Source organism: Coenobita brevimanus, chromosome 26 (assembly GCF_032717465.1).
Source record: "Coenobita brevimanus isolate Jiangsu-jjx chromosome 26, ASM3271746v2, whole genome shotgun sequence".
NCBI lineage: Eukaryota > Metazoa > Arthropoda > Malacostraca > Decapoda > Coenobitidae > Coenobita > Coenobita brevimanus.
This window is the reverse complement of record NC_136979.1, coordinates 541,974-565,681: the sequence shown is the minus strand read 5'-3', so window position 1 is coordinate 565,681 and position 23,708 is coordinate 541,974. Positions and strand designations below refer to the sequence as shown.

At 41.9% G+C, this 23,708-nt stretch overlaps 1 non-coding gene across 1 annotated transcript; it reads left to right on the top strand.

The window, feature by feature from the left end:
- Positions 1-1,526: 1,526 nt before the first annotated feature.
- Positions 1,527-1,645, top strand: LOC145394315 (5S ribosomal RNA). Its single transcript, XR_013896387.1, has one exon. It is a non-coding gene; the product is annotated as a 5S ribosomal RNA (ribosomal RNA).
- The last annotated feature ends 22,063 nt before the right edge of the window (positions 1,646-23,708 follow it).

Below are 23,708 nucleotides of genomic sequence, written 5' to 3'. Positions count from 1 at the left end.
TACACCAGGAAACCATTTACTATGCTGGATGGTAACTATCTATCTATAGCCCGACGCCCTAATCCCGCAAAGGGTGGCTGCAGACAAAACGCCTCCAAGTCGCTGGCGCCTGGTGGTTTGGTGGGTAATTAAGGCACTCCAATTGGATTGAGCCTGTCCAGGTTTCTATCCATGACGTGGTTGGGGTTTATTGCTCAAGTAATGCCATTCAGGGATGAGTGAGGTGGTCACTCTCATCTTAAATGTCAGGACCAACTTGCCTAGCCCCGGGCTCCTATGTTCCTCATGGGGCGACACAGAATTCGATGATGGATGGATAATAATAATAATAATAATAATAATAATTCACTCTCATCTTAAATGTCAGGACCAACTGCCTAGCCCTGGGCTCCTATGTTCCTCATGGGGCAATGTAGGATTGGATGATGGATGGATGGATAATAATAATAATAATAATAATAATAATGGTGGTAGGTGGGGGCACTCACCATCCACTCACTCGATGTAGTGCTGCTCTCAAATGACCGCCCTTTCCTCTCTTTGTTTCTTCTTTCCTTCCTTCCTATTCTGTCCACCTTTCCTTTATTCTTTCCTCTTCCTTCTGTCTACAGGCGACTCTACATTGAGCGACAAGCCAAATGGTTTCCTGTACACCAGGAAACCATATACTAAGCTGGGTGGTAACCATATAACCAACTTACAGCGCCTGGTGGTTTGATGGGTAATTAGGGCGCTCCAGTCGGATTGAGCCTGTGTAGGTTTACTTGTATATCCAAGGGGTGGTTGGGGTTTATTGCTCACATAATGCCACTCCAGGATGAGTGAGGCTGGTCATTCTCATCTTAAATGTCAGGACTGACTTGCCTAACCCCAGGCTTCTATGCTCCTCATGGGGCAACACAGGATTAGATGATGTATGTATGATGTATAAATAATAATACTGTAATAATAATAATCCATCAATCCATCCATCATCCAATCCTATGTTGCCCCATGAGGTGCTTAGGAGTCCGGGGCTAGGCAAGTTGGTCCTGACATTTAAGATGAGAGTCACCAGCCTCACTCATCCCTAAGTGGCATTATGTGAGCAATAAACCCCAACCACCCCTTGGATATAAATCCTCACTGGCTCAATCCGATTGGAGCGCCGTAATTACCCACTAAACCACCAGGCACCTTAATTTGGTTATATGGTTACTACCCAGCATAGTAAATGGTTTCTGGTGTACAGGAAACCATTTGGCTTGTCACTCAGTGTAGAGTCACCCACAGGCAGAAGGAAGAGGAAAGAATGAAGGAAAGAAAGACGAGGGAGTGTAAAGTCACCCATACGCAGAAGGACGAGGAAAAAATGAAGAAAAGGAAGACAGAAGAGGATGGAAGGAAAGAAGGATGGAGGAGAGGAAAGGGCAGACACCCGAATGCAGCTCTACATCGAGTAAGTAGATGGTGAGTGCCCCCACCTACCACAAATAATAATAATAATAATAATAATAATAATAATAATAATAATAATTATGCATGAGTGGAACGGCCATGCCACGTTGAGTACACCGCTTCCCATCCGATCAGCGAAGTTAAGCAACGTTGGGTCTGGTTAGTACTTGGATGGGTGACCGCCTGGGAACACCAGATGCTGTTGGCATCCCTACGTCAAGTGGGGTTGGTGGAGGATTAGTGCCCCTCCCTGTAAAACAATTAACTCTGAGCCACTGGCCACCCCATCTGGGATACATGGCGTCTGGCAATGGATGGATGGATGGATGGATGGAAAAATTACAAATTCTTCAATATCAATCAGAGCAACAGCTTTCTAAACTAAATCCAACCACTTCTGACTCTTCCAAATGAGGCAGCTTCTACACCTCCCAAGGTAATTGTTTCTCCCAAAACTCATTAACACACTCGAGAGTCACACATACATCAGTTCCCTCCAGGCTGAATTGCATGGTGTCAGTACACTCACCACTGTCATCATCCAGACCTCATTTTTCCATCCCAGGGTGGGGGAGGTAGGATGTAGACAGCCAGGGAAAAATGATAGGACAAACTAACTCATAACTGCTAATACCTGTAATAATCTTATAAAATACCGTAATTTTCACACTGTTGCATCTCATGTGTATCCACCCTATGAGGGGGCACATTGGTGTAGTGGTACTAACATATCTGGGTAGCTTCACTGTCTGGTTATGCAAATACCCCTCAACTTATCTCCCTCCCTCTCCACTACAGGGGGGGGATGGTGAACTGCAAGGGGGGGGGGAGCTTCAGTCTGCAGTTTACTGGTTTCATATTCAGATGAAGCTGGGGTTACAAAAACAACTACTAGTATAGCTACCCACCCTCTTAGAAGAACACAACAGTTGTGAGTTACTCTACTGAAATTTGTGCAAACATGACATAAGATCCTTAACCCCTTTCAGCTCAGCTGATGGACAAGTGTAGTCAGACTGGAGGGGTGATTTGACCTGTACCAGAGAATCTCATTCCTGCTTCCTAAGGCCCATCAAATTACCAGCAGTAGTCAAGCTATAGGAGTGGCCTATTTCCACTAAGTAAAACAAATGGACAACAGTGGCCATACCAGTTGCATTTGCACCAGGGAGATGAGTAAGCACAGGATGAAGTGTGTCTGGCTGAATACTGGACAGCATGCACAAGCAGCCAACAGCACAATGATGTCTGAAATCACAGCTGAAGATCACACAGCATCCTGAAAAAAAAAAAAAAAAAAAATGAAATAGCTATACTGTACATGCGCATGCATGCACTTGTGTGTGTGTGTGTGTGTGTGTGTGTGTGTGTGTGCATTCAAGCACAAGCATGCATGTATGTGTGTGTGTGTGTGTGTGTGAAAAGAGAACTTAGATAAAATCTAACAAATCAGGAAATGGTCAGCATAAATTCAAAACTGGTGATAATTCCATTAGGAATCAATCCCCCCCCTTTTTTTTTTTTTTTCAAAAGTGCTGGATCTGGCCCTGACTAAGACACTATTATGGTGTAATATGCAAAATAAATTGCTAAGGAGGATTAGTCTACAGGATCATTTCCTAAGTGAGAGTCCGGCATAGGCAAGAACAAACTGCAAGGATTAAATGAAACTAGCACTGTTAAGGATTACTGGATAAGGCCAGTGCTTTTTCCAGAATGGTTTGGGCCCCAATTAGTCTGTTATAGTGAGGTCTTACTGTATTCTAAAATACTGAACCTGGGACTCCCAAGCTGTCATACCGTTACAGAATTATTACAGTCAAGCCATCAAATATAAAATTACTGTAGTAAGTCATTAATAAAACATAAGTGATGGAGTACTAGTTTTCCTTTCCTTACAGGTGGCTTCTGAATATTTTAAGTTGAAACCGAGATTTTACATTCACAGAATTAAGTCAAAGCTCCAGTGTGTGTCAAAAATATTCTGGAAGTCAAAATAAAGGCTTTGTATCCATACATTTTGTACAACTCCACAGTTCTAAATTGTCTAAGCTGATAAAGTTTTGATCAAACCTTAAATTTATATCATATTCCACACCCTCAAAAATTTCTCACACTAAAATCTGTTTTTATATCCCTTGACATTTTACCCAATTCCATATTGTCTCAAAAATTTTCCTAGGTTGAATTGCAAGCTTTTGCACCCATAGGCTTTAGGCTAGACTCTAGTGTTCCAAATATTAGGCTGAAATCTAGTTTTTGATCCCCTAGCAATAATTTACATTGTGATACAGTACCTCAAAAATTTTTGTGCTAAAGTGTGGCTTTTTGTAATCCAAGAGTTATAACCAAACCCACATTCATTCATAAAAATACTAAACTGAATCATGGGGTTTTGATCCTCTAAAATTTACTCCAGGCAACTGTGCCTGCAGAAACTCTTAAGTTTAACTGTGAATTCTGTACCCACTGAATTCATATCGACATTGTTTCTCAATGTATAAAGGTCTGTCTAAGTATTTTTGGACTCCTCTGTAATCAAATAATTTTCTTTCAATTCTGCAATCACACCATAAAAGGTCAAATACACTTTATGTACAACTTATTCTTTTATTATCTTAAAGTTTCTTACAAGTGTTCACCTTTACAATGCATATTTACAAAGTACTGTACTTAGAGAGCTATGATGGCAGCACAGAGGTGGTGGTGTTATAAATCAGCATCTCAAAGTATGCTAAAAGTGTATTGCAAAAAAGCTTCAATTATGCTGCAAAATATTTCAAGTACTGTATTATCAAAGTACAGTAAACCCTCTCTAATTCAAATCCGAATAATTCAGAAATCGGTTATTTCAAATCTTTTTTGACCACCAGACAAATAATTTTAGTTCATAGAGAAAAATGAATTTTGTGAGACAAGTCCGAAAAGGGTTTCAGTGATGAGCGGACGTGAACAGTTTTCGTAGTGATAAGTGTAGTAATAAATGTAATTCTTAAGAACTGTACAGTACCTTTGGTACAGTTAAGTGTGCTGTACTCTACTACTGAGTTGCAAGACATCATTATCAAGGATTGACACTATTTTATTTATTGTATTGTGTACTCTTTGAGTATAAATAATATACTGTACTGTTCCATGGTTTTGAGAAAAAGCCATGTTTTAGTGAGCGTGGATGAGATTTGGCGATAGGGGCAAGCATGAGCTCCAATAATTCAGATTATTAAATAATTCGACATAGGGTTCCTCCCAAATAATCCGAATTATAGAGGGTTTACTGTATATCAGTTAATAATATAAACAAGTTATCATTTGCTATAAAAATTTAGGGCCATAAGCTATCTCCATTTCCTGAGGCAGGTCAATCCATATGAGACAATATGCAACTATATAAACGTTTGTAATATACAGAAGTTTGGTATGGTCAACATTTAAAATAAATTTTGAAAATCTTTGGTTTTATGAGGCATGCTGGTATTGACCGGTTAAGACAGGCAGGCACAAAAGGGATTAGACGGGCATGCAGTGACGGAGTGGGGCACACAAGCAGAAAGGGAGGTGCGGCAGTTAGGGAACTAAGGTATTGTGTGTAGGTAAAGGGGAAGACAGGCAGGCAAGGAGAAAGACATTGAAAAAAATAACCAATGGGAAAGGCATGTCAGGAGCCACGCAGTCTGACAGGCAAGGGGTTAGGGACTCTGGCAAGCCATCTTGACAGGCAGGCAGAGATATAGTAGTATGACAGGAGAGAAAAAAAAAAAAAAAAAAAAAAAAAAGAGGTCAAACACACTGTCAAGTAGGGGGCTAGGGAATCCAACGGTCAGCAAAGGGTCTGTAAGTTAGCTAAAGGGTCAGGAATGTTCAGGTTTGGTTGACAAACATGTGCTGGATGACAGAGGCAGACTGTGCAAGGAAAGTAATTCGGTAAAGAGACGAAGAAATGGGGGGATGAAGGCAGGATTAAAAAAGACAAGCAGGAAATAGGTATGAGTCATGGGAATGAGTGCTGTGCAGTTGCAGCACGGGTGATGAAGGGAGAGACAGAAGTTAGGAAGGTTGGGGGGATGTTGGTGAGGAAGACAAACATGATGGCAGTGGGAGGGCGGAAGACATGCCTGAAGTATGAATGTCAAAGGGAGGCTGAGAGGGGTTTAAGATGACAGACAAGAATATGGTGAAGCAGGCATATAAAAAGGCAGTAGGTAAAGCAGGCAGGCAATTGGTCAGGATAAAAGGTAGGCAGGTAGGGAGCCCGTGGGTGAAGTAGGCAGGCAGTTGTTTAAGAAAGAAGGCAAGTAGACAGAAAGGTGGTGGGTGAGGCAGGCAGTCAGCTGGTTAGGAAGTGAGGCAAAGAGAGAGGAAGGGAGGAGGCGAGGCAGACCAATGAGGAAAAAGAGAATCAAGTATGCAAGGAGGGTATGAGGCACGCAAAATTTTAAGCAAAAGAAAACAAACAGAGAGAGAGAGAGAGAGAGGGGGGGGGGGGAGTGATGAGGCAGGAAGGGAACATGAGAATGAGGCAGGCATGGAAGGTGATGAAGCAGGGAGTGAGCAAGTTTAGCAGAGTGAGTGATGGAGGAAAAGAGTGGGTGAGCGAGGCAAGGAGGGAATGAAAAAGGTAAGAATGGGAGTGAAAAAAGGTAGGAAAGGCAGTGAAAAGGGTAAGACAGGTGATGGGAAAGATACGAAAGGTGGTGAGAAGGGAAGAGAGTGAGGCAAAAAGAAAGTAAGAAAGGTAAGGAAGGTGGCAATGTGAGGGAGGGGATGGAAACCAAGGAATATGGATTAAAAAAAAAAAAAAAAAAAAAAAAGGTGATGAGACAGGGAAGAAGGGAGTGGGAATGAGGCATGGAAGGTTGTGAGACAGGAGGGAGGGTGAAAGTAAGACAAGAGGTGATCAGCAGGGAGGAAGTGAGGCATGGGAAAGTGAGAGATTGGGAATGAAAAGGAAGGTTGTGAGAGGGGAGAGAAAGAGAAGTGAGACAGGAAAGAAAGTGGAAGGCAGAGACAGAGTGAGGAGCAAGACAGGTAAGGAAGATGATGAGGCAGGGAAGCATGCATAACCTACCTATCTCTTGCTGTGGTGTGGGGCAAGAATAAGCTGCAACACTAACCACTACCTGGCATTATCTACCCTGGCATCAGCTGACTTCATGACTGTCTCTGTACGTACAAAGAGACGGTTAATAAAAACTAAAGATTAAAACAGCATTTACAAGTTTTTATAAAACCAGAACAGAGGAGCAATTTTTTTTCTATTTTGCATACTTAGCATCTCTTCATAAGTCTGGGCCCTTATTATTCTAATGTAAATATTTCAATGTGGAAAGTTATGTCTTCAAAACAGCATTAAAAAATTTCATCAGACAGATTGGTTTAAAGTTTGATGCAGGCAGGAGAGAGGAGTGAAACAAGGAGGAAATTATGGTGTTAGACACGCAGGCAAACATATGAGGTAAGCCAGGCAGGATGCCAAGGGATGATGTAACTAGGCAGGTAGGTATAATGTAATGCAGGCAGGCATTGAAAAATAAAGGGAGGCAAAGGAAAAGGCAAGCAGGGAATCAGCAAGTTTGATGGACCGTTAGGTAGGATGTTAGGGAAGCAGACAGACTGAGGGTCAGACAAGACAACAGAAAATGATAGGATAAGAAAGGAAAGCAAGTAGCAGTGTGATACTAGCAAGTAAGGAGGGAGGATGAGACATTAGGTAAGCAGCAAAGGAGTGACAGGTAGGTAAGAAAGGGGGGTGAGACAGCTAGATAAGGAACAAGGGTGAGAGAAGCACATGAAGACCAATATTTTGACAAGCAGATAAAGCAGACAAAAGAACGAGGGTGAGACAGCAAAGGTAAGGAAGAGGGAGGGGGATGGATTGGCAGGTGTGAATGGCAGGATCAGGCAGGTCGACAGGAAGGTGGGGATGGGTCAGGTAAGTAGGCAGTCTGGAATGATCAAGCTTTAAACTATACAATATTTCTTAAAACAGAGGAGGGGGGGGGGTGCTTTGTCACACTGTGATAACAAGGCAGACAGGCATGAGGTAAGGTAAGAAGGCAAGGGGTAAGGTACTCTGGCGAGGAGAAAGACAAAAGGAAAGAGAAAGGCACACAAGGAGGGGAGGTAGAGAAGGAGGTAAACAGGGAAGAAGAGATAAGATGACAGGGGGTGCAGATGGAAGGCAAGGAAGGTGGTGAGGTGGAAGGTGATGATACAAGAAAGTAGTGATGGTGAGGCAGGAATGAGGAGATGGTAAAGTTGGAAGGTGGTAAAGCAGAAAGGTGGTAATGCATGAAAATGGTGAAGCAGGGTGGTGGTGGTGCAAGAAGCTGATGAGAGAGGAAATTAGTGAGGCAAGAATGTGGTGAAACAGGAAGCTGGTGACAGAGAGGTGGTTGTGCAGAGACCTGGTAAAGCAGGGAACTGGTGAGGCACAGAACTGGTAAGGCACGGAACTGGTGACGCAGGGAACTGAAGACGTTCGGAACTGGTGACATAGGGAACTGGTTAGGCCAGGAATTGGTGGTGATGAAGAATTGCTTGTTTATATGACTCTTCTATCCTGTGTAGTGTGAAGAGGGAAGCAGCAGCAGCAGAACAAAACACTGCCAGATACTTGAACCAGTCGACCTCATCAGTCTCTGAAAAACAGTACAGTTATTAACAACTTCAGTCCAATGATGTATTTTGTTTTCTTGCTGCTACCTCCAGATGATTTTATTCAGCTCAGAGAAACTTTCCTTATTGGTGAGGTTAAACTGAGCCTTCGTTATCCTCTTTGCTACAAGAAAATTTCTCTAAACAACAAAAGTCTCAACATAGCAAGAATACACCAAAACAAAACATCCTATGCTTGTTGAGGATAATGAAATTTAAGAACAAGTCACAGATTAAGAGTTTAAAGATGTGGAAAAATCTATAACTGCAGTAATTTTTCTTTACATAATTTTACATCTTTTAATAATTTTGGAAATTATATTTTATAGTACAGTACTTTAATTTTCATTCTGATATGGTAGGCCTTTGCAATTTACACAATTTGAAAGAAGAGTTTAACACAACAGGAAAGAAATAAGACACTGAGGAAGGCAGGCAGAGAGGGAAGTAAGATTAGCAAGAAGCAAGGGATGTCCTATGAAGACAGGGACAGGGTAAGATAAGCGGGAACAGGCTAAGGCAGGCAGGCTCGGAGGCAAGCACTGGGTTAAGACAGACAGGCATGGAGTATGGCAAACAGGTATGGGGTAAGGCAAACAAGTATTAGGCAAGGCAAACTGGCATGGGATAAGGCAAACAGGCATGGGATAAGGCAAACAGGCACGGGATATGGCAAGCAGGCAAAGAGTATGGAAGGCAGGGACGGGTTTAGATAATCAGCACGAGTGAAGACAGGCAAGGATGAATGAGAGGGAGGGAGAGATCAACATGACAGGAGTCAAATAGGCAGGAACTAGGAAGTACTACACACAGAGGGTCACTCAGAGGCATGTAAAGAGGCAGAAAAAGAGATGGGGAAGATATGCAGTCACAGGGAGAAAGAAGCAGGCCAGTAAGCAGGAAAGATATTAAGTAAACAGGCAGGGAGGCAAGGAGGAACGGAAAGAACGAAGCGAGGAAGAGATACAACAAGTAGGCAGACAGGAAAAGGATAAAGCAGGCAACAAGGCAGGAAAAGGGCACAGCTGACAACAAAGCAGCGAGGGAGGGAGGGATGAGCAGTCAGGGAATGAGTTACGATGACAAGCAGGCAACGGGTACAACAGGCAGACAGACAAGGATGGGAAGAGGAGGGCACATAGGGTGAGATGCAGGGAGGGAGGGAGTGAGAAGCAGACAGGCAGGGAGGGGGTAAGGCAGGCAGGCAGGCAGAGAAGGAAGACAGGGAGGTAGGGTGGGAAAGGGGTGTAAAATATGATGGGGGTAAAGAGGGGTATAAAGTAGGAGGGGTGAGACAGGCAAGCTGGAAGGGGATTAGGCAGGTAGGAAAGGGATAAGGCAGACAAACAGGATGTGAGATATGATGGTATGGTAAGGAAAGGGTGTGGAAAGCAGGTAGGGAAGGGCGTTACAACAGGCAGGTAGGGTGGGGATGAGGCAGATCGGAAGGGAGGGGAAATGCTAAAATTGACAAGGAAATATGTGAAAACTGAAAGAAGGGAGATGCAGAAGGAAGGGACAGGGTGAAGCAGGCAAATAGGGGGGGAAAGGGAGGGACACGCACGTTGGTAGTGGGTCAGGCAGAAAAGGGAAGAAATTAAAGGCAGACTGAAAGACGGCAGAGGCGCCAAGCAAATATATAGAGAGGGAGCTACTAGATAGGGAGAGAGGAAGAAATTCATTGGTGTTAGTGAGGCAGGGTGACGTAATCTTACAGTGTTCTGCACTGCAAGCATGAAGATTTCGCTTCAATAAAAGTTGCTCTGCAGTATCCACCGTGGCACCAGCTGGCCTCATGAACTTCTGAAATAAAATGCAAAATTATCCTCATGTTATATAATCGAAAGAGATAGTATTTTAATGGTATACAGAGTTGTTGAAATTAATTAAAATAAAAATGCAGTAAAGGGGTCCGATTCTAGGGTTCTGTATTTTGGAACATTTCAAGGCAAGAAACAGAATTACGTCCCCTGCAGCAATCACCATCAAACTTCGCCATGTATATACAGTTATTATCTCCTCTATCAAATAAAAGGTGCTACAAAGAAAATTAAAAAGACGTAACTTTATAGGAGGTGCCGGGGCAGGGGATGTTTATCACTTCCTAGCAACTCCCGCCTCTCAAGTTTACGCCCCCCCACTCCCCCTCCCATCCCCTCTACCCTAACACCCCTTCACCACCCTGTCACCAGCCCTATCCCCGTCCCGTCTGAAAGTATCTCATAACTTTGACTTATCGCCTCGCTCCCTTAACTTTATTTTTACCTTTATTGAGTACATTATTTCAGACTACAGAACCCCTTCCCTATCTGTTAACTTACACATCTGGGACAATGATCCCTCACAAGATACCTACATGATTTCAATTACGTCACCAACGATTCGTGTATTTTACGACCTGTGACCGCATTTAATCCCTTGAATCAGACTAATGTCCTTTGAGTTTATTCTTACTGATACCAGTCGATTTTATTCAGTTCTGGAAACAAAACTCGTACTAAGGTTTATGGACTGTCAAATCCCTACTGTTCGAAAAACATCCTAAATAAAATCGTCAGGAGATGGTTAGAATTAAACGAAAATGGTATTCCCGAATGTTACGGATTAATGAAGGTTACACCTAATCACCTTCCCTGATCTACAGACCTTTCTAAGCTGAATAAAATCGTCTGGAAGTGTTCCTGAACTAAAGATGATGTCATGGAGTGGAAGGTAATTATTCTTGCATGCTATTTAGGCAGTATGCGTTGATATTAAAGCAGAGAAATACCATACTAGAGAATGACACTGTGTATGGGTAGTATAGTCGATTTATTGTCATTTAAGGGAACTGGGCCACTCTCACAAGTTAAATAGTCGCTGTTACATGAAATTCGATGAGGCTTAGTTATGAGGTTGGAATGAGTTTCCTTGGTTAGCAGTCAAGTTTTCCCTCAGTCTAATTAAAGCACACTTAGTCATCAACTAAGCTGAAAGAAGTTGAGGATCTTTGACAGATTATATTAAATGCGCTGTAGTATGAAAAATAAACTGGTAAGGAAGAGATGTTACACTGCCTGCTGAGTTGATGTGAATAAGGTATACAAGAGTAACAACACATACAAAAGTGATAATATGGAGAGGATGGAAAGCGAGAGACTAACAAGGAAAGTGTATGATGAGGTCGAGGGGGGGAGAGGGAGGGGGAGTCCAAGGATGAGATGGAAGGATGGAGTGGAGAGGTATATGAGAAAGGGATATGCGAACTAGGGGAAGGGCAGCGAAATGGAGGGGGACAGGGTGACATGGAGGCAATTGGTTTGTGGCCACCCCTTAAGGGATTATGGCCTCTGGCAATGGATAGATAGTTAGATAATATGGAGAATAAAGTATGGTAGCCAAGATTTATCGCTTGGTAAGAGGTATTAGCTCTTGTCATACGATTTTTCCTTCTAATCACACTACAATCAGATTTTATTAAGTTTACTATGGAAGGAAGTATTAAAGCCGCATCTAACCCCTCCAGCTTGTCTCTCCCATGGTAAAGAGAATCGTAAGGAGATGGCAATCCAATAACCCCTTAAATACGCGATTTTCCTAAAAGCACTCATATGCATTCCTAGTTATACGTTCAGTACGAAACGTCTCAGTTACGAAAAGACGCAGGTACCAAATGAAAGAGGTACCAAACGACCTGGCTGCGAAACGGCTTGTTACGAACTTACAATGGTACGAAATGACCCACTACCAGGCTGAAAGTGAGAAATATGAGTACAAATTCATAACATCATATAAACTTTGCAGGGCAATAACCTGATATAACTATTTCCAAAGCCGAAAAAAAAAAATATGAAATCAACATTAAATGCTAAGTCGTACAGCGAGTGTATCTAGTGAACTGCCGAAATACTTATTGAAACATGTTTAGTTTCACTTACGTTTGCACAATTATGGTTTGCTAAAGTCAGTTAAGCTGGTTCTATCTGGGCAAATTTTGGAAAGGCTAACACTTGAAATCCTGGTGACGTCCTGTTTAAGTTATTCTTGCTGTCTACCAAACGATTTTGTTCAGCTTTGGAAAGGCCTCATATAACAGAGGGTTACCAACGGCTTTTAATAACTCCAGCTCCAAATCTGCCCCAAGATGAAAAATCATCAGGAAATAAAAATAATATTAGCAAAATTGTCAGGAAATGGCAAAAATAAGATGATGAAAATCCCCGGGCTCTGTGGGCTAAGCGTGTGTCATGGCGGCCTCCCAGTCTGAGAGAGCAAAAACCTGCCGCTTATACAACCTAAGAAAAAACTGTCTTATTTATGAGGGAACTGATCCTACGCTTGCTTGGGAACTCCACAGTGTCAGGGGAATAGCCTAATAATTCAGCAGTCATAACTGCCATACAAATTAAGCGAAAAACAAGAACCGGCTTACCTCGCTTCCCTCAGCAACAGCGCCGTCACGCACCACCACCTTCACGGCCACCTAGGAAATGACGCGCGCGAGCGGGATTCACTGATTCACACGGTTCGAAGCGTTGCAGAGAACACCGCAACTGATGGCTCGAACATAGGAGAGAATAATCTTAACCAGGGTAAGATATATGCTAGAAATACGCCATCTACTAGTCTTTCATATACCTACCACACTTCAGTGATACCGTGAACAATTCAAAGTATTCTGTATATCTGGTTAGAGAGATATAGATGTATAATCTAGCATATATGTTAATACAGGGGAATGGTACGGTACTCTTAACGCAGGATAGGTTTTGAAACACTGTCTCATAATTGTTTTCTAAATGCAAATGTGGCCAAGACATCAGTGACAATTTTCTTTCAAAAGATATAGGCAACATTATACTGTTGTTGCTCATTTCAGTGGGGCACTTCTTACAGGGCTTCAAAATAATAGCATTATCATGCCCAGCTGTGTCATACTGAATGGAAGGCATGTAAGAGTGTTTTAAATATACCGAAATATGTTTTTGCGTTTGGATACACGTCTGAAACAATACAGACAGCTAAACTCTTTTCAGTTTATCTTAGCCTAGATTTTCGTCATATGAAAAGAAGCAGTCGTATTTAAAGGGTTAAGATGGGTTGGTGAGTGGTCGCAGTGCACGTCTGTCTCACAGATGCAAGCGAACCATCACAGCTCAGTATTCCACCTTTGTAACTATTCTCCACTATATTATATTAGCATTTCTGCATATAATACATTATCAAAATTACTAAACTGCCAAGCTATGAAACCAACGCTTCAATAGCTGGATCGCAGTTCAGACAAACTTTATAGGAGGTGCCGGGGCAGGGGATGTTTATCACTTCCTAGCAACTCCCGCCTCTCAAGTTTACGCCCCCCCACTCCCCCTCCCATCCCCTCTACCCTAACACCCCTTCACCACCCTGTCACCAGCCCTATCCCCGTCCCGTCTGAAAGTATCTCATAACTTTGACTTATCGCCTCGCTCCCTTAACTTTATTTTTACCTTTATTGAGTACATTATATCGCCCCTCACATGACTGCCTCGCTGATGCTTTATTGCCTGATAAAACCCCACGTCCAATACTCACCCTGCTTTTTGCGTAAAACGAATACAGTACCTTTATAGATAACTGTAAAATAGTATTATTACTCTGAGAGGAATTCCAGCCATACATGCGTCACATAAATATGTTTTAAGTTTGATTTCCTTTCCCATATACTGTTGCCATTGGCAGAAGGGATTTTATGAAGGCAGGAATGCTGTTTAAAACAGTCTGGAGGAGAAATATCCCTCAGCCACCAGTTACCAAGATAGACAAAAAGACAGACAGAGATACTGAGAGATAGTTAGTTGATAGACAGACAGATCGATTGTGGCTGGTGTAATGAAAGTCTTGAAAGGGCAGGGAATTAAGGTGTGGGTACGGAATCAGCAACAGGACTGCGTAAAGGTGCGCTGTATCAGTAATCGCTTGCGCTCAATAAATGCCAACCTGCCAGTCCAACTGTGACGGTGGGGGTCTGTACGCACTGCCAATAACCTACATGGCGTTTTTCCGCTAAGTTGGACTAGCCTGGCTGTGGGTTGTCTGGTAAATCGAGGTGAGATATTGTGAGACAGTGTAGGGTGTGGATGGGAGGGTATGGCGGGGGAAGACTGTAGGTTTTTCACATTATACGACGTTACACCAGGAACGTAGGGGCCCAGGGCTAGTCTATGCAGTCCAAAACTTTAAAGGCATGAAGGTGAAGTTGATCGCCCCGGAGTAACATTATGTAAGCAATAAACCCACAACTAAACAGAAGCTGAAGTTTGCATCATTAAGCGCAAGATTTTCTGATGTTTGTTTTTCCTTTGCCTTACACTGTACACCATAATGACTGATATTCAGTGTCTTCCAATTTAGACCTATACATTATTTCTTAATAGGAAAAATTAACAAGGATGATGACAGACCAACAGGCTGGGGTCCCTCTCTCAGTGAGATGGGAAATCACTGACCGCAATCATATGACAAACTAAAAACTTATCACGGCTCTAGAAATTGCCGTAGCACTTCTTCATTACTACAGCATCAGGTTCTAATGTTAATTTCTTGTTACAACTCAATGGCAAAATAGGGCTATACTACAGCACTATGTCCATTCAATAGCACTTTCTCATGATCAGCAACATATTCTAGTGTCCGTGTCTTGTTGCAGTTCAGCATTCAAGGCGAAGAGAAGAAAATTTTAGGCCGAATTACAGTGGAGAGAGCACAGCAATGTCTATGACAAATAATGCCAGTGTGTTGGGGCCGTGAGATGCGGTGGGCGAGGCGAGGTGTGGCGGCCTGTGGTGGTGGTGTGGGCAGGATTATTGGAACCCGATAATGATGACACCAACACTGCTCATACAGACACAGCTGAGGCAGAAGCACCCCCAAAATAGCCATGGTCGGGACAGTTCCAGTACTTCTATCTATGGTTCTTTCATCTTAACCTGGTCCAGATTTTTTTTTTTTCCCCCTTTTTGCAACTTATTTCACAGAGATCACTGACAGAAACGGAAAATGCTACGGCTCTACATCCTTTCCACAGCACTTCTTCGTGGCTAATATCATTCTATTCGCTCAACTGTAACAACTCGGCATTCATGACAGAGATGTGTAAATTTCTGGACAAATTAGAGTAAAAGAAGTACGTGGTATGGTACAATGCTGTACTTATGTCTAATATTAGGCTATGATTCTGATTGTAGTATTTTGCCATGCTTTCTCTTCTGCTGCTTCACTGCTGTCGGAGTCACTTGTGGTCTATTTTGACTCTTACAATACTCCAGTGGAGAGATCCGGTATGTATAATAAAAAATAAACAGTTCGATTTCAGCTAACGTCAGATGCTTTTATTCGGTTGAAAGTGAGCTATACGAACCTGACAGTGTTACAGTAGACATAATATAACTCACCAAAAATATGCGTGGAGGTAGAGGCAGATCACGCACATGAAATGGACAAGTGTGTGTGTGTGTGTGTGTGTGTGTGTGTGTGTGTGTGTGTGTGTGTGTGTGTGTGTGTGTGTGATATAAAGTATGCATATATTCAGCAGGAAGGCACGTCGTACGAGCAGGTTAAGGTCGCTGACACTTATCACTCTCAGACTCCTACGGCTCACTCTCAGTTGAATAAAGTCGTGTAACGTTAACTGGAATGGAGTATTAAAGCTGACCAGATGATGACAGGGTTAACAGTACAAGTATTAACATACTACTGGAATGGAGTATTAGAGATGACCAGATGATGACAGGGTTAACAGTACAACTATTAACATACTCAGCCTCCAACTCTCACTCTCAGCTTAACAAAATCGTCTGGCATTAACTGGGACAAACTACAAGAGACGATGCGACCATACGACAGAGCTCTAAAAATGGATTGTGGTGGAGCATTAACCGTTTAACCGTTTGAATCAGAGGTTATTAACACCATCATCATCATCAACATCATCATCATCATCATCATCGTGGTTCACGGTAAAGTACGGGAAATAAGCCCGCATAAAGTTTGATCTCTTCCCATTGTCCTCTGGTGGTCAATATTCCTAAGCTGAGAGAGGCCTTGTATGTTTCTCTGCCCATATATTATTCCCTTAAAAATTATGCGCAGGGAGGAAAGTGACAGAAATACTCTAAGTGTGAATTATATGCAGTGGAATAATAGCCTGATTCTGTCCTTGGATGACTTCTCTCGGGTTAGAAATGTTAAGTCAGTAGAGGGTGTGAGAAGAGAAGGGAGACTGTGAAGACAAAGAGAAGAGAGGGATGAAGAAAGAGAGAGGGAATGGGAGGGAAAGGAAAGAGAAAGGGGAAGGGGAGAAAGAGGGAAAGACAGAGAGTGGAATGGAAAGAGGAGAAAAAGGATGACGAGAACGGGAAATGAAAATGAGAAGGGAAAGAGGAGAGAAAGTGAAAGGAAAGGTGGGAAAAGTGATGGGGAGAGAGGGAGAGAGAGGAGAGAATGGACGGTGAGAAAGGCATGGAAGGAAAGAGAGAGAAAGGAAAGAAAGACGACGGGGAAAGACAGAATGGAAAGAGTGGGAAGAAAAGAGAAGGAGAGGATGAGGACAGGGAGAAAGAAGGAAAAGAAGAGAAAAGGAGGAAAGGAGAAAGTGAGGAGGAGGGAGAAGAAAACTCAATGGCAATAGAAATACTGAACTGATTGACTGTATGATTGCCGGCGGAGTTAATTAGCATATCCGCTCCCATTATGACTACAGAATTAATTTACGTCAGGAGAGAGAGCATTCAGGCGCAGCAGGAGCCTCGATACCCCCCAGGCAGTTATTAGAATGTGCACTCAAGGGCGAGACAAATGTGACGGTGCAGTGACGGAGCGAAATATTGCAGTGTGTTCTAGGCGGCACGGGGGATACCGAAGCACATGTTTGTCGGCGATTTATTCTGTCTTATACTTTACTCTCTTTTCTATATCATGTACAAGGTGGTTCATGAATGACCCTTTATAAGAAACTCATCTTGTGGTATCGTGAATTGTGGCGATGGCTCAGTCTGCTGCTGTGGGCGAGGATGTGGAAGTGAAAGTAGGAAATGATTAAATATTGCAGGACAGATATTGATAACGCTGAGTAAGCCGTCCCCGCAACACACCAGAATTCACCCAACGGAGTGGAAGGGGTGAGCTATATACAAACCACCCTGTATATATGCTTAACTCCCTCTGTACCGTGACGCAATTTTCGTTCCATTTTTTCAACTTCAGACGATTCTTTCATAGGATTTTATTCAGCACAGAAGGGGCTTTTCAGACTGGAGGAGTTAAATGCGCACTTCTTCAATCGGTTCAGTTTGAGAGACCATTAGTAAGCTGGATAAAATCATGTAGAGGTAATAAGAACAAACCAGCTATATAATTAACCAGATGATTAATACTAATAAGGCCGTCCCAGAAGCACAACAGGATTTTAATGGTTGTCTTAGATCTTGTACTCCAACTAACGCAAGACGATTTTATTCAGCTGAGAGTGTCAAGGAAAAATTTGGCTGGTGAGACATAAAAGAATAAATTATCGTACACCAAAGCAATTACAAACGTTCACTAATCTCGGGGGAGAAAAACACTTAAGTGGAAATAATGAAGCACTGAAAGGAATATATAACTCAATTTGCTTAGAGAGAGAGAGAGAGAGAGAGAGAGAGAGAGAGAGAGAGAGTAAAGAAGTCGGCTTTACCACCATCTAGAGTCAAGGGAGCGCGAGAGAGAATGAAGAAGATGCCTTTACTGTCAAACTTATCAGAGAGAGAGAGAGAGAGAGAGAGAGAGAGAGAGAGAGAGAGTTACCGTCATTCGCATTAGTGAGTGGGAATGGAGATAGTTTTACGATTTATCAGTGTGTGTGTGTGTGTGTGTGTGTGTGTGTGTGAGAGAGAGAGAGAGAGAGAGAGAGTGAGAGAAAGGGGGGGTTCCGTCCTCCTAATCGGATATATTAAACAGCTACTAAAGAAAAGGAATAAAAGAAAACAAAAACTACCATAAAAATACAAAATTAAATGATAACAGCAACAGGGAAAAATGGAATGAGAGAAGAAATGTGTGAAAAAAATGTGGATCTAGAAGCGTCGAGAACGGAAATTTGAAAAAACAATTAACAAAATGGGAGGAAAATTATTGAAACGCTGGAACTGCTCTTTGTTTTTCTGTGAGGCTATTTCATTATATTTCCTTTTTATTTTACCTTACTGAAGGGTTGAAGGTATGTGACAAAAATGATAATGTGTGGAAACAAGGAAGAACAAAGAGTATCGCTCAGGGTAAAATGGAGGAAGCCAAACGTGCAGAAAAATGAAGAGAAAAAAAAAATCTGCGATAAAAGGAGATTGGAAAGGATGAAGGGAGAAGACGAAAAATAAGATAAAAAAGGAAAATGGAGGAGCATATCTGAGGAGGGTGATGGCGGGAAAGAGGAAGGGGCGTAAGGATACAAGAGAAAAAACAAGAAAAAGAAAAAGGAAGAGGGACTGAGGAAGCAGGACTGAAGAAGAGGAAAGGAAGGAAGGAAAACAAGTAAAGGAAGCTAAGTTAAGAAGGGAGGAAGGAGAAGAACGGATGATATCAAGGAAGGAAGCAAGTTATAGGAGGGAAAGAAGCGAAATTGGGATTTGAAGGATGGAGAGGAAAGGAAGAAATATTGTGAAAGGGAGGAAAAAGAAACGGAGGAAAAGAGAGAAAACTGAGAAAGGAAGGGTGGTAAGAGTGAGCAAAGGAGGAGAGTTAGGAAGGAGAGTGAAGTTATGGAAAGAATGAAAGTTCGGAGACGATGGAAACTGACTAAAGGAAGGATGGAAGGAAGGAAGGAAGGTTGGGAAAGGAGAGATAAATAAAAAAAGGAGTGGCGTCAGGACGGAAAGGAAACCAGGAAAGGAGGAGAGGTTGGCAATGGAAGAAAAGTTAAAGGTGGGAAATTGATTACGGAATGAAAAGATAAAAGCATATTTTTTTTTTTTTAACATTTGTATGATCGCTAATACCAACCGCTCATTCCCTTACGAACCATTAATCTGAACAGTAACCGACTCATTGTAACTACCCTCTTACATTTACAAGGTTTAACTATTCACTTCCTATAAGCCTACCTTTATATCCTCAGAGAGTCTGCAATATCTTACACTTTGCCATTCTGTAAGGGTAAATGCTTCTGGCATACAATTTACGTGGTACATCGCCATTATTTATTCATTATAACCAACTGGTTCATTCTGTTTGCTTTTCCTTTTGTGGTGGAAGGTATATTGTACATTAGTTTAATGTGTTTTATTGTTTCATTGTATGATAATGTCCTTTTCATCTTTGTATCTACTGCATCTATAACCATCACGGATATTTGTGAATATTTTACCATCACGTTACTAGTAGTTCTGATATTTTACTTCATATCACCCAGCTCCTCATGAAGAATAGCCTCAGTTTCATCACTAGCCATTATACAATCAAGTTGACAAAGTCACCAGCACTTCCCTGCGTCGCCGGAAGGGACTGCAAATATTTTTAGGTGACAACTATGTGAGGCACACAACAAAATATGAAAAGGAAGGATATACCCTGACGTCGGGGGAGGAATGAGAAATAGAAGGCAGGACTCAGTTTTTTTGGCATAGGAGTATGGGTTAACCTTGGCTCGTGATAATATTTTCCAAGATTCATTTGCATTACATTCACGTCAGGGAATATTCTCTCCAAACATTTTCCATTATGATACTCAGAATACATGATTTCCTGCAACTAATACTACAGTATTTCCGTGCCCGATACTAATTTCTGTCCGGCGAGAGAGTCCGCCATAAAGCCAGATGAAGCCCGGTAATAATGCATACGCGCTGGCAACCGGTTAAGTGACCAATAATATTCCTGTCCGACCCAGCCGTCATGCAGTGGTGTGCCTAAGTGTACAGTATGCTTATTCCACTAGCCTCCTGCTTTATAAAGACGAGGGAGAATAAATTATTGTCTCAGAGTGATTAAGTCAAAAGTCATACGGGCTAACAAGAAATTTAGAAGGGTCTCCTTACCCTTGATACTTCGGCCTGGGACTGACATAGAGACCTGGACGGTAAATTCGATGGTTACGTGTCATAATATGTTTGGGTGTTTTCCTTGTCAGTGACAAATCATGCTATGTTATCACCTGGTTGAGTGTTATGTTAGTCCTATATGTACTGTATATATCACATTCAGACCCACAGCTTCTGTGTCTGAATATAACCGTCTGCTGGTAGTCGGAATATAGTAATAAGATAAGCAAGGTTTTAAATGACACACCTGAACAGGTTATAAGCCACCTACCTCACACATAGCGGACGGAAGATGATTACAACTTCAGAGTCTTTGTGGGTGTGATGCATTGACTACCGTGGACAGAGGAACTAGACGATACTTCAGCTCACGTAATCTGTTGAACTTGCCCGTCTGAGTTCACATCTTTGTTCTGCTTAGGTTCCTCCCATGTGAATCTGGCAAAAGGAATTGGGATAATAAATTTAAGAGGCGTCATTTCTCAAGTCACTGCAATTCTTTCTAACGGAAAGGCTTTTTTTTTTTTTTTTTTTTTTTTTTCAAAACATAACTCAGTTTAGAACCCACAAATTATAAACAAGATGTGTAATGTATAGGTATTCAGTTGCAACTTGGTCTTCACAACGAATCTATCTATCTATCTGTTTATATACGGTATCCTCCTCATCAGTCCCTATTCCTACCTAGGGGTTGGGTGAGGTACTGTGCGGAAACAGAAACAGCGTATGTTAGTGGGAGAACTACCAACAGCACACTATGTGAAATGGGACACATACAATAGCCACACATCATTCGGAGCGACAGAATCATAATTTTATAGGTTTACTACACAATACACACACACACACACACACACACACACACACACACACACACACACACACACACACACACACACACACACAAACCACTTCAGCCTTACTTAACGAGCCGTTCAAGCCAGAAATCTGGAAAACGATACGGGAAAGTAACGATGGCCCTGGTAAACTTTGGTGTGGGTGTGGGGGAAAGAAAATGGAAGAGGAAAAGTGAGAGAGAGAAAGAGAGAGAGAGAGAGAGAGAGAGAGTAGTTTCAAAGTTGAGAGTCTGCTCAGTCACTAAGAGATCAACAACAGCCCAGCCTGGCACTGGACATTCCTACCTGGTTCAAGAGGAGAGTAAAAGAATGAGGACGAAAAAGAGATTCAGCATTTATATATCCCTTAGTTTGCAAGAGACAGATTGTTTCTTTCTAGTTATTATTATTATTCCTATTATTATTATTATTATTATTATTATTATTAGGCTGATGATAATGATAACGATGATATACGGCACAACAATCGAATGACGCAAATCTAGAGTGAATCATCCTTTCAGTGATATAAATGAAATTGGGCACTGAATTTAAGCTACTGCCGGGATATTTTGTTCATCTTAGAATGTAATAATATAGTCGAAAAAAGGGTGGTATAGGTTTGAAAAATTATCCGCGGCTATTTTCATCCCCAAACCACCTGCACTTTATCTTTCTGCCCAGAATCGTGTTAAATTTGTCCTTCGTCTGGCCAAAAACAACTTTATCCTTTCCAAGCGCAGTGAGATATCCAGTACAAACTCCTCCCGTTCCTCTTGGGTATCGTGCCAAAAATCTCTCCAACAATTTTACTTCTTTTTCCCGCCTCTTTTCAAATGGTTGGTGTTGTGTCTTCCTTATGATAAAGTTCATCTCCTCGCTCTCGCCTTCGTTTCTGTCTCCACCCTGAAAGATCCCGGTGCTATACTTCCATGTCCTCACTTTGGTACGAAAGTTTCTGCTAAAGATGCATTACTCTACTTTTGAACATGAGACAGCGGCGGTATATAGCGATAGATATAAGGTGCCCGTAATAGCCACAAGGATATATTGTCAACCAAATTGTCATATTTCTTGTGTAGCGAGCACAATTCACTTTGAAGATGAGTTTTTCTAGAAACTATTATTACTGTTGTTGTGAGGAAAGAGTTGTTTGTACTAGTTGGTCTGAACACACACACACACGCATACACACACACACACACACACACACACACACACACACACACACACACACACACACACACACACACAACTAGTATAACATTTGAAATTCAGTCACCCGTCATCGGACTGATGCGGTTAATATCAGAGAACAGATGTTATGGATTCTGCCCACATGCCTTAAATATTTCTGTACCGCGTCACTCTTACTGATATATCTGTCCCGAAGGGGTTTTTGGTGATTATTTCTAACTCTTTTATTAGGAAACGTTCTTCTAAGCTAATGAACTCCTCTGATGGAAGCAAAAATCAGGAAAAATATATCAGGGTACAAAAGGGGATTTAGTTAAGCTGAGTGGTGGAGTTGGCAGGTCATCTAATAGGCTCAAGTGACGAGAGGCAGTTCAAACGAAACTCTGACAAGTTGAGCGCGTGAACCTGTTAACATGGTTTTATTAATCGGTGTGTGTGTGTGTGTGTGTGTGTGTGTGTGTGTGTGTGTGTGTGTGTGTGTGTGTGTAAGAGAGAGAGAGAGAGAGAGAGAGAGTTGAAAGTCGGCTCAGTCACTTAGACAGCAACAACAGCTCAGTCTGATATTGGAATTCAGTCACCCGACATTTCTGCCTGTTTCGAGAGGAAAGAGGGAAAGAGGTTGACAAGAGATTCAGCGTTTATATATCCCTTAGTTTGCAATTTTTTTTTTTTTTTTATTCCCACTCCACAGCTTGGGCGAGGAATAGATGAGACTTGGTTTAGGACTTCTGGATTTTTGGTTCCTCAAATGTATTACTCTGCAATGCATGGGAAACTTTACAGCGAGGGGTATAAACATTTTTTCTGAAGTCTGGTTATTATTCACAGATCAGTCACAAATATTCCTCCTACCTTGGCAGAAAATTTTATTAGTGTGCAGAGGCAGCACATTCTCTGCCTTGGTGCAACATGACAACATGAACGTGAGGAGGGAAATTGCAGGATGGAGGCAATAAGGTGTAGCAACACTGTGCAAACACCAGGGTTGGTAGTCTGGCTGGCACTGCAGGCTTGGTATTGCACCTTCCTCAGCGATTTAATTTTCATTTTAATACATTTCTTTCAACTGTATGTTGCAAATGTTCGTTAAATATTTATATAGCTTGCAGCCACATTATGCAAGGTGCTTATTATGGCGCAATTTGCAAAATACATTGACGAGGAGGAAAAGTTACATCTACGAAGAGAACTACAAATACTACAAAGAGGTCTCCTAAAATTTCTTCCTTCTTAGTTTATTTTTTACATATAGCACGTTGTAATTCCCTTGTATGTTATTTCTGTATTGTTAACATCAGTATGATTAAAAAAATGACAATACAGATGTGCAAAATGCCAAATAAATTACTAAGGAAAAGGTATTGGAAAGGCTTAGATTTTAGGGTCGCATTTTGAGTTACCTTGGAAATTTCGTAGCTCCTCTTGCTAAGCGATTTATTTTGCCATTGCACCTTATCGTCATCTTGTACTCGTGCGCCGCTGATGCAAATTACGTCGAAATTAAACATGCCAGAGCGTATTAAGATTTAAAAGGCAAAATAATTCGCTAGAGAAA